An 11,131-nucleotide genomic window follows, 5' to 3' on the forward strand; every position below is an offset into this window, starting at 1 on the left:
GATCAGGGACGCCGTCCGCGGGCTGGACGACGAGCTGGTGCGCTCCACCATTGACTACTTGGAGACGGCACCAACTATGCATGCGGCGTGCAGCATGCCGGCGACGTCCCCTATTCCCCACTCGCTCCCCCTGTCCCATCCGACGAAACACGCCAAGCACGCGCACCGAATCCATCGCCCGAGCAAGCGGAGCAGACACCACCTGCCACCCACCGTCTCCCTCTCAGGAGCTACTCCGAGGTGCCAACAACCGATGGCGATGCCCAGCGGAGCCCCGCCAGCGCCGTTGCCAGTGGTGGGGCAGCAGTTCTGCGCGCCCTACGTGGTGCCGCTGACGGTGACCAAGAAGTCCCTCAGCCTCTCCGACGGCGACTTCGCCATCACCGACGCCAACGACGCCGTGGTGCTCAAGGTCAAGGGCGCCATCTTCATCATCCGGAGCCGCCGCACCATCCTCGACGGCGCCGGGATGCCCCTCCTCACCATGCAAGACAAGGTCCCTTCTCTACTACAGATTCGCTTCTTTTTCTGTCTCCCAATCTCCGCTACCTCTGCCCCGGCGCCGGTGAAATTTCCTCCATCCGTGGGCATGTCTGGGATGTTCATAGCAGAAATAAGAATTGCCGTTGCAAATTGGAATAGTCCTAGTATTTTTATTTTATTTTATTTTTCTGAGCTGGGGGAGGAATAATAGTGTTGATTCTTCAAGTTAAGGTGGGGGAGGAATAATCCTGTGACTTCTACATCATGCTCACAGATCTCACAACCCAAGTTATTGCAAAAATCATTACAAGGGAGTGGCAAGGAAAACGACGTGTATAAATGAAGTCTGACTAATTCCGAACTGCCAGTATTCTTATCAGCCACTGCCTTGTCCGATGTCCCCACTTGAGCTTGATCTGTGACAAGGAGACATGTCCCCACTGGCTCGTTGGCGACGCTGCTCGTTCAGGCGGCGAAGTCATTCCTCGTCGGCCTCACCAGGTTCAGTGGTCCATGCGCCTCCACCAGAATCACCGTCCAGGCACGCACCGCTCCTCCGTCTATCCTGATCTGGGGTGTGGTTTGGCTTCATCGGACGACCAGGAAAACTTGCTTTGGTTGTCGCATGTCATGGGCACGATTACGGCGCCGCCGGCAAGCGCATGGAGCGAGAAGAAGAACCATTGACTGATGTTCTACCTGGTCGACGGGCTCACGGTTACTGGCAACAGCACCCGCTTGCTGGACGGCATAGGCCAGACGTGGTGGGTCGATAAATGCAAAGCCAATAATGATGTGAGGAAGCCCAACTCAACTCTTAAGGATTTCTTTTCTTTAATTCCTCCTTACATTTGGCAAGTGCCCTTTGATTTACCAATCTTCTTCGGAGAGAAAGTATTTAATGGTCGATATATTTCCTTAAACCGAAGCATTTATCAGTTTTCACTCAACTATTATTATTCTTTTCTTTCAAGATTGTGTGATTAAGGCACCGACGGTCAGTATATACTGTAATAGAAAGCAAGTGTAGTGGCTAGGTAATTAGCATAAATGGCGTGCATGTAACCTCATTGCACACGTATGACTACATGGATGGATACAGGCCTTGGTGGTCATGAACTGCATCGACGTGGAGCTGAGCCAATTCAGCAGCAAGGACAGCCCGCAGATTCACATCGGGCTCAGCATGAGCGGCAAGGTCAACGTGACGCAGCTCACCATCACCGTGCCGGAGAACAGCCCCAACACCGACGGCGTCCACGTCGACCGGAGCGAAGACGTCCACATCACCGGTTCGACCATCGGCACGGGCGACTACTGCATCTCCATCGGCCCCGGGAGCCGCTTCGTCACCGTCGACGGAATCGTCTGCGGCCCCGTCCATGGTGTAAGGTAACAAAGGGTTGCAATAGGGAGGCTTTCTTCCAGTGCATTTTCTATGTAACATGCACTCGAAGAAGAGGCGTAAAATGGCGTGATGGCCGGGAGTGTTGTATGGTTTGATCCCGTTGCAACGCACGAGCTCTTTTGCTAGTATACTATTAAAGGGGATCTGCCGTCGTCGTGATGGTTCGACCAGCGATCCCCCTTTAGCGCTAAACCTTCCACCGATTTCTTCCACTGATTTTTTCGATTTTTCCAACCCTCCATAAACCAGTGCTGATTACAAAACGGTTGAAACACAAAAAGCAGAAAAACCCACTAAACCACGCACGTCCTAAGCCACGCCCACGTCCTGGCGGCTCCACCCTTCCTCCCTTGCCCACGCCCACGTCCTGGCGGCTCCACCCTTCCTCCCTTGCCCACGCCCACGTCCTGGCGGCTCCACCCTTCCTCCCTTGCGAGAGCGGTTCAACCCTTCCTCCCTTGCCCGCTCCAGCTACGACTCAGGAGAGCACCCTTCCTCCCTTGCCAGAGCGGTTCAACCCTTCCTCCCTTGCCGGCTCCAGCTACGACTCAGGAGAGCACCTCTTGCCGCCGGTGCAGACCTTGCCTTGCTTGGTGCTAGCACCACCTTGCCCCGCCTGGTGCTTCGTCCGTTGCCGGCTCCACCTCCCCGCCTGGTGTTTCCTCCCTTGCCGGCCTCCCTTGCCGGCTCCACGCATCCATCGCCAGAGTGGTTGGCTCCACCTCCCCGTCTGGTGTTTCCTCCCTTGTCGGCCTCCCTTGCCGGCTCCATGCATCTGCATCTGCTGCTGTTGCCGAACCGATCACTGCAGCTCGTGTTGGCTGTGTTGGTAACATCTCTTCGTGTCCGCCTCTTCCCAGGTGCACCTGCCTCTATCTCTCTCTCATTCTAGCTGTAAATACAAAGTTCAGGTGTTAACTTAGTGAACTGTTGATGATAAAAGGTAGGAAGTAGATAGGGTTTTCCAAAGTAGGAAGTAGATAGGGTTTTCGAGAGTACAAAACTGTAAATACAACCGTTAGCACATGTACACACTCAGGTAGACACTAATCAGGTAAATACAACTGCTAAAAAGACTGTAAATGGCAAAGGCTAAAAAGATACTAAATAGATGATCAAGTTCTATTGACCAAGGAGAAATCAACCAGTGTCATCACATTTACATTAACACATCCTCAGCATAAAGCACAGCAGGATCCAAATGATTACACTCAGCATAAAACACATAACTAAATACGATTCAAAGAAGAGTAAAAACAACAGCAACAACAACAAAGAAAGAAAGATGAAAAGTAGGGCTACACATTAACATCCATGTCCATGAAGATTGTGTACATACCTGTTCAGTTCATAATTGTGCTGCTTCTAAATTTTTACTGATTCATTCAGTTAAAGATGACCCTTCTTGGTCTGCTAAATATCATAACATTGTCATCGATGGTCACCATAAAATTGCCATATCCGTGAATTGTCATTGGATCAATTTACAGTTTCGCTCTTTCTATAAGTACCATTGCTTTTACCAACTCTAGGTCAATTTTGAGGCCATAGATTTATCCAGACTGCTGTGCCACATGATTGCATTTGTTTCAATTTTTTCTTCAGCACATGTAGACACTCAGGCGGGGCTAAAAAGATACTAACAAACCGAGAGATACTAACATATAGGTTCCATATCCACGTGCCATGGTGGTTTTGTGCAATGGTATTATGAATCATTAACTCCATTTGTCCATCAAACCGAGAGAACTATAAAGAATCTATTTCTTAAGTTATTTCTACTTCTACAACAATGGCTTGAATGGCATCAATATCAAATTTTAATCAGGAGACATTGGCCTGACCGGCTGACCACAAGAAAGTGTACGGGAAAAAACAGAAACTCCGCGCTCCTGCTGTCCGCCTCCTTCGGCTCCACATTCGGCAAACCCCCCCGCGACCGCCGCCTACTCCCCGCCGCGCTGCCTCGTCAAGGCGGGCGGCCGCGCCTCAGCAATCTCCCTCGCGGTGCTCGAGTGGTGTGCCGCCTGTCGGGGTCTTCGGCGTCTGGCTCGGCGGCGCGGAGCTCCTCCGGGGCAGCACCGCCGCCCAACGGTATCGTTTGGTCCGTATCCAAGGACGTGACCAAGTACGCGTCCCTCCTCGCCGCCGCCGGCAAGCCCACCTTCGCCGTGTACCTCGGCTACCTCGTCAACGCCACGCTCACCGGCGTGTACCATGCCAACGTCGCGCTCCACCTCTACCTCCGCCGCATGCCGCCGACGAAGCCGCCGCCCGCCACGGCTCCGGCCGACCTCATCGTCCCGGTGTCGCGAGCCCTCCTTCTCAACAGCGGGCTGTGGTTCCCGATCTAGAGCGCCGCCGACGTCGCGCCCAAGAGCGTCGCGCTGCCATCCAACGCCTACCGCGCGGTCCTCGAACTCTACGTCTCGTTCCACCAAGACGACGAGTTATGGTACAAGAACCAGCCCGGGTACAAGAACGACCCGTTCCGCGAGGTCACCGCTCGTGTCGACGGTGTCCTCGCCGGCTCCGTGTGCAAATGTTAGATGATGCAACTTTTTACTAATAACTAGCAAAATGGTATGCTTGATCCGAGAGCATGCTGTGCAGCAATTGTTAGATTTTTCTTTATTTGTTCACATGAAGATATATGTTAACTTATTATCATCATACAAGGCAATAGAAATATGCAATGATTGCAAAGTTTATATATACTATGCATGTGTATTGTACTTTTGTTGATTAGTATGTTTTTTTCCGCATTGCCAATGTTTTGCTTCCAAATTTATATGTGACATGTTTGTTTAAATTGTATAAGATGGCGCCAATTAATCTTGGATGTCAACGGACATTTGCAAACTTCACAAAAAATCCAGTGAAGCCTACGTAAGTTTAACATGCTTTCTCATATTTAAAAGAAATTGAAAAAATATTATCTAATCTAATCTATTTGTTATAGATTCATATAATTTGACGACCTCAACTGGTCGGATACATACAGAACATGTAGCATTTGCGTGAGGATAGATGTCAAATTTCCTGTTAATCCGAGTGGTGATAGACTTCACTTCATTCTGATGGATAGAACTGTAAGTCTCAAACATGTTTAGATTGGTAGAATAAACATGTGTTTGTCATCATCTAACATTTTCTGATGCAATTCTAAGGGTGCCAAAATCGAGGCTATAGTTGCCGGAAATGATTTAGTGCATAAATTCGATTTAACATTGCACATTGGTCGTAAGTACATCATTTATGGTGTTACTATTCGGCCCAACTTTGAAGAGCTGGAGTGTAGATTCATTAACCACACATATGAGTGCTCCTTCAGTGCAAGAACATTTGTTGAGTCACTCTCACTATAATTTCCAAGATATCCAAAGCATTTGATGTCCATCCATGAAGTTATGAGGTGTCCAAACAAAACATTCGTAGGTACGCATTCAAACATATATCTATACTATTAAAGGAGGATCTGCCGTTGTCTATAAATTTAACTAATGATATTTAATACAGACATAGTTGGCATAGTTGTTCAATATGATGATCATCAACTCATCGGGAGACACCCATCTGCTGAATTGTACAGAGAGGTCACCTTCACGGATATTTGGTATGTGTAGTTAATATACATAATTGCAACTCTTTTATACCGAATTATAAGAATTAATTCGTGAAGTCCTTGTATAGTTACTATTTTTAAATATTCAAAATTGTAGGGGCAAACTTATAGTTGTTGGCATTTCGGGTGGCAACTTGATTCAAAACTCGTATAGGTGGTCAACAACTGAAGGCAATAAATCTATTGTCCTTGCAACTATGCTCCGTAAGAATAGAAAATATGATAATCTATGCATGTACATCTTTATGTATTGCATATTCTGAGAAAGTGTATTGTTATGTTGAGCTAAATAGTTTTTAAATCTTGACAATAGGAAATTTGGAAACTTCAAGTTACACCACCCTTGCATTTAACCCGGATCATCCTTCAGCACGTGCACTTGATGGTACTTCTGACATATAATCAAATACGAGTCAATTACTTGTGATTATTATTGATATGTGCATGCAAATTTTAAATACTAAAAATTACAACATTTCTAATAGACATTCGCCAGAAAATAATAGGTGGGTTGATTGACATGGAGTTTGTTCAAGAATTTATTGAGAAGAGGTGGGATTTGTTAGCAAGCGGGCTGTCTACAAATGATCCCCGACACAAGATGTATACAAAGAAAGCTTGACCCATGTAGTAGAGATAGCAGAAATCAGTTGTCTATTACGCATGATTGTGCCTTTCAATTTATAAGTTTAGTTGTCTCATGATGAAGATCATATGTAGTATTTTTTTAATGTAGCTTAGTTATTGTTAGTTTTTGTTAAATACGTGTGTTATGATGGATTCTTCCGGAGCTGATCTGAGCTTCTGTTATCTGAAAATAATTAAGTCATTTTTAGCCTGTCTTATGTTTGTATATGCAATGTGTTTTGTTGAGGAAAAAAAACCCTTTGTTATATGTAAACCCTCGGTCTGTTGAGATGCTGGGTCATGGTGAAGTTGGTGCGTTGCTACGGGATTTATGTCTGAGGAGGATACGTGTGAGAGAGACAACTGCTGCCATATATGAATACAAACTAAATGTTATCATGTTTGACACATATTTTTAAAACAAAACAATTCTTTGATCGTTAACATTTATTATTAACCCGTGGCAACGCACGGGCACTCAACTAGTCTCTACTATTAAAGGGGATCTACCGTCGTCGTGATGGTTTGACCACCCCTCGCTCGTACGTGATTCCCTCGCTGACGTGATTCCTCCCGAGCGATGCCACGTCCCTCTCGCACTATGAAAAAACGATCCGGAAAACTAGCCCACAACCGTAACGCTAGCCCACAACCCACGTCTTACAATGTTCCCAAACCACCTCGCCCTCGATCCCGTCAAAACGCCAACGCATGGGCGAGAACCCACAACTCACGACATCCTCCCTCCATCCTGGGTCGTCGCGTCGCCACAACTACCCAGCTCGCACCACGCCGCTGCTCCTTGCGCGCGCCGGCCATGGCTCAGTCTTGGAGACGGGCACTGTCAGAGGTCAGAGAAGTTGCATCTTGTGCCGCGTGATAGATCTTGTTATTTGCTTCCTTGCGTCTTCAGGAGATTCATCGGGTGCCACACCGAGCTGGGCAAGATCGACAGCTTGGCTACCATGAACACCGAGAAGTGGAGCGAAACCATCGAGGTGAGCCTCATCCACGTCGGAACCCGTTGTCGTTCGCGTGCCCGCGAATACATACGTACATGTGTACCACAAGCTGCTTGATTGATCCATATGGAGGCTAGCTAGATACGTATATACTAGCGGATGAATTAAACGATCTAACCGCCTCCAAGAGCACACACATACCAGCGAGTTGGGATGGCGCTGCGTGCGCATGGTGAACGAGCACGACGCTCACCCGCGTACGGTGGCTTGGAGCAGCACGAAGGCCAGACCGTGAGCCGGGATCTCGGGCCTGCATGGCGTAAAGTGTACATGCAAGGCGGCTCAAACACAGAGGCGGCGCGGTGGTGGCCAGTACACGGCAGTGACAACACACGATGGTGGCCAGTACACGGCAGTGACAGCACACGGTGGCGGCAATGGCTCAGACGAAGTAGACGACTAGCACGGCGATGCCCATAATCGGGGAGGACGAGGAGCATGAGGTGGCAGTGGACGTTGTCAAGGACCTTCAAGACCGAGTGGCGCACTGCGACGCCGTCGTCTCTTGCTATGATGCCTGCTAGGTGTTCGATCGAATGCAAGAAGATAGAGGAGGGTCTTTGGGAGCTCGACCATGGCGAAAAGAAGGCTTCCAGTCTGCTTCTAATGATCCAATCCATTCAAGCATGTAGGAGGCATGTGTGCACAGTGCACAACTTGCACGAGGTGGAGCAGCACAAGAACTCCGTGGTCCAGTGCCGGCGCTGGTTGGCTGCAAGCAAGACGACTGTCGTGCGGAGCGACGTCCATGGCTTGCAGGAGCTGCAGCGGTGGACGGTGCGCTATATCCGACAGTGGTGCAAGGCTCAGGCAACGAGCGAGGGGGACCTAGCTGCAGCGGCGGGTGGGCGGGCAGGCACACACAGCCACCGCGGCTGGCGCTGCCGCGTGAGTCAAAGACATTGGACCGCCATGTCAGCACTTACAAAGATTCTGCCTCTTATTGATCGAGTAGTGTTTTTGTGCAAAAGGATTATTAAATACTTGTGAATTTTGAAAGAAAAAAAGAATGATGGTGGATTTTTGATTTAGGGCCCATAATTATGGTGGTTTTTTTTGCAATTTATTCTCTTGACAAATCAGTATGCTTTTGTTCTGTGTTTTGATAAAAACAAGGATGGCAATGAGTAATGAGTTCAGGTCATAGTCAAGGAGCAGTACAAGTGAGCACAATAAAACAATATGGAAAATCACAGAGACCACTTAATTTAATATCCTATTAGTCCAAAATCCGGATTGATTGAAGAAATATACACCTATACACGAGTGTTATCGATCAGTGAAAATGCAGAGAAAAGCATCATAAGCACGAGCTTATCATGTCAACGACGTGAGTAGAGATAAATAATGAAGAAGGAAGACCGGCGTTTGTTTGGTGGGGCATGATAATAAAATGCATATTAGAAAAAAAAACAGTTGAGTATAACTTGAATTGATTTGTGTTTATAGAAGGTATGTTTCTACTAGCCACCATATACTGTTATTCTTTCAGGAAAGACACATGTAGAGCAGCAGCAAAACTAAACAAAGGATGGGCAGGAGGCAGCGGTATTTTTCTGTTGTTCTGAATTTGATTCAACAATGTTACAACTGGGAGTTGGATACATGGCAGTAGTGTAAGGAATCATTACATCTTTGACCACAAATTTGTGAATTACATTGGCCGAACAAATACAATAGTAAGCAATCAATTCATGATCTTTGTTTTCTCCCAAAAAAGGTACCAACTCCCCATGTCACCAAGATGACAGGCGAGACGCTGAGTCGCCAAGAGGAGACCAAACATATGCACCGCGTCTACTAGCCACCTTGACGATGCGTTTATATAAGGTATGTTTCTATTTGATATGAATATTTTTTGACATGGGTTTCCTGACAAGACCGATGAGCGCGCTGCACACGTCGGGCTCCCTCGAGATGACATCGTTGGTGTACCGATCCGAGGATGAGGCGAGATCGTCTAGGACGATGAACGACACCTGCGATTGCGATCGCTCTCCTTCCCGATGGTTCTGGCCCTGGCGGCCACCTAACCTCTGGCCGCCGCGTTCCCATGCCTCGGCGGCGGGCACCTTGGGTGTGGGCAGATCATCCGCGTGTGGTGGCGGCGGTGGAGATTTTTCTCGTGAGATTGAGAGAGTGGACGGATCGGGGGCGAGAGGTGGAAGGAGGGTCGAAGGAGGATAAATACAATCGATATTATTTTGTTGTTCCGTGGCAACGCACGGGCACTCAGCTAGTTTATAATTAATTGTTTTCCGGCGCAGCTGTTTAATCTCTCCTCTGTTTATTTATTTATACTATTTTACTCTGCCCCCTTGCTTTTGCGAGTTTTCCACTTTTCTGCATTTTCTCTCTTAAAAATGGAGTGATTTTTAATTTATCGTCTTGATTTTTAAAATGCTGCCAGGCCACATATATGTCATGATGATTTCATTTTAAATATATACGGAAATAAAAAATATCTACTTTTTAATATAGTATAGTCACAAGCGTTTATATACACGCGCATACACTCATCCATATTAACGCACACACGCACATCATATCCTTATGAGCACACTCAAAAGATTGAACCTACATATCATCTTAAGATTTGAAAAATTATCATAGGCGTTTCGTCGTCAAGGGAAATGTCCCCTTTCATTAAAAACGTATTGCCGGAAATATCGAAATAAATTCATAATAAAATATGTACTTGCTGGGTCAACTTCATGCCTAATCATCATTTGCAATTAAGGCCAAAGTGCATGCGTAAGAGCTGCCCTTTAATGATATCAGCTATACTACTACTAATCAGAATGGTCCAGAAGTAGGCAACAAAGAAAATCAGAACTGGTAAAAGGGTAGTAGCGTTATTTGCAGGGCAAAGGTAAACCGCTGACCGTCATCGTCTTGGTTTTTCGCGTTAAGAACACAACGTCGGTTTACCATGGCCGTCAGTTGCTTTCGCACACAATGGTTATTATAATTTTTTCTATATCTGGCTAATCTTTTGGGTGCTCTGATTTATACGCTAGATCAAAGCGGTGACAAGGGGATTTTAAAAATCAGGTGATAAAACAAAGGGAATGATGAGGAGCGAGTGGTGGGGCCGGCGCGCGGTTGGTAGTTGGCATTTGCCGCCAATTCATCTGCGCGTGCGCTTCAGCGGTCCTCCGGGGCCGTCGGCTTGCACATCAAGGCGTTAACGGAGCAGTCGTGTAAATGGAAATGTTTACGTGTTCTTTTTTGATACAGGTGGGCGGTAGCTTGGGGTTGTAGAGTAGTTGGTTGATTTTTTTTAGAGAGAATCACATGTTTCATTAATCGAAAAACAAGTTACAATAAGCAACACACGTAGAAACTAAAAAACAAACCGGGATAAAATGATTATCCTTAATTTGCAGATAAAAAACTAAGAGATCGAGAAAATACAAAACGATTCCTATGGTTTCCTGCAACCACCATAGTGAACGGCCGCCGCCCAACTCCAGCGCCGCCGAGGCGAACGCCGGAAGAGACGCCGAGCCTCCATCATCCCAAGATCAGAGAAATCATCATCGCCAACGAGGCTTTGTGAGTCGATGAATAGGCCCGCTGCACGCAGCCAGTGGCGAAGGCAGAAAAAAAGTCATGGTGTGGCGGAGCTAATAAAACATATAAATGGTACAACACTAAAGTACATAGTAGTCTACAACATCAAGATTTCTTTCAAGCTCAAATTGCAATTTGAATTGCGAAACATTGCACTGTATATTTCTTCTACTCGAGACCATATCTATTCCTTGTTTGCCGCGGCCTCGTCTCGGCAGTTGACCGTTGTCCTCACATGATCACAATCATAAGGCTTTTTAGGGAATCGACAAGAGGTGGCAAGTCGTGCTGGAATTTTGTGTATATATGGGCCAGCCCAATATGTAATTTCAGAAATTCCTAATAAATCCTAAAGGCCCACGCAACCCATTTGTGCAAGGCAAGAGGTGG

The sequence above is a fragment of the Hordeum vulgare genome, chromosome 6H (assembly GCF_904849725.1).
Source record: "Hordeum vulgare subsp. vulgare chromosome 6H, MorexV3_pseudomolecules_assembly, whole genome shotgun sequence".
Lineage (NCBI taxonomy): Eukaryota > Viridiplantae > Streptophyta > Magnoliopsida > Poales > Poaceae > Hordeum > Hordeum vulgare.